Raw genomic sequence first — 1189 nt, forward strand, 5'->3', positions numbered from 1 at the left:
ACCGCTCTGCCCTCATCTATCCAGCTAGATATTCCTTCGTAGAAGGTGATCAGGTTAGTCAAGCAGGATTTCCCCTTGGTGAATCCATGCTGGCTACTCCTGAGCACCTTCTTCTCCTCCATGTGTCTGGAGAGAGCAGCCAGGATGAGCTGCTCCATCACTTTCCCAGGGATGGAGACACTTTTTTGGGGACACTTTTTTGGGGACACTTGTGTCACTCTATGCTGCTGGTGGCCCCAGGTTCTGGAAGACGGTCCCGTCTGGGGCCACCGTCTGCAGGGACAATGTTGGGGGGTTGTGGTGGCACTTGGGGACACCAGTGTCACCCCATTTGGGGACACTTGTGTCACTCTATGCTGCTGGCAGCCCCAGGTTCTGGAAGAGGGTCCCATCCAGGGCCACCATCTGCGGGGACATTGTTGGGGGGGGCTGTGGTGGCACTTGGGGACACCAGTGTCACCCCATATAGGGACACCCAGGTCACCTTGTGAGACAGGTGGCACTGGGTTCTAGAACATAGTCCCACCCAGGGCCACCATCTGCAGGAAGGGAGGACACAGAGGGGTGAGTGGTGGCACCTCAGACCACTTGGGGACATGGGTGTCACCCCATTTGGGGACACCCAGTTCGCCTTGTGACACTGGTGGTCCTGAATTCATGGAACAGGGAGCCATCCAGGACCACCGTGCATGAAGGGAGGACACAGAGGGGTGAGTGGTGGCACCTCGGACCACTTGGGGACCCTTCCGGACACGGGTGTCACCCCATTTGGTGTCACTCTATGCTGCTGGTGGCACCAGGTTGTGGAAGACGGTCCCGTCTGGGGACACCGTCTGCGGGGACAACATTGGGGGAGGTTGTGGTGGCACTTGGGGACACGGATGTCACCCCATTTGGGGACACTTGTGTCACTACACGGTGCTGGTGGCACTGGGTTCTGGAAGAGGGGCCCATCCAGGGCCACCATTTGCAGGGACAGCCCGGGGGGGAATGCGGTGGCACTTGGGGGGCAAGGGTGTCACCTCACTTGGGGGACACTTGTGTCGCTCTGTGGTGCTGGTGGCACCAGGTTATGGAAGAGGGCCACCACCCACAGGAAGAGAGGACACAGAGGGGCAAATGGTGGCACCTCGGACGCCGGGGCCCATTTGGGGACATGGGTTTCACCCCATTTGGGGACACCCAGCTC

General features: G+C 59.6%; 1 protein-coding gene across 1 annotated transcript in view; it reads right to left on the bottom strand.

The window, feature by feature from the left end:
* The window catches only part of SMC1A (structural maintenance of chromosomes 1A), a 31482-nt gene that overhangs the window by 15734 nt on the left and 14559 nt on the right, over positions 1–1189 (bottom strand). The window lies entirely within an intron of this gene.

The sequence above is a fragment of the Nothoprocta perdicaria genome, unplaced genomic scaffold (assembly GCF_003342845.1).
Source record: "Nothoprocta perdicaria isolate Ctin4 unplaced genomic scaffold, notPer1 scaffold_662, whole genome shotgun sequence".
NCBI lineage: Eukaryota > Metazoa > Chordata > Aves > Tinamiformes > Tinamidae > Nothoprocta > Nothoprocta perdicaria.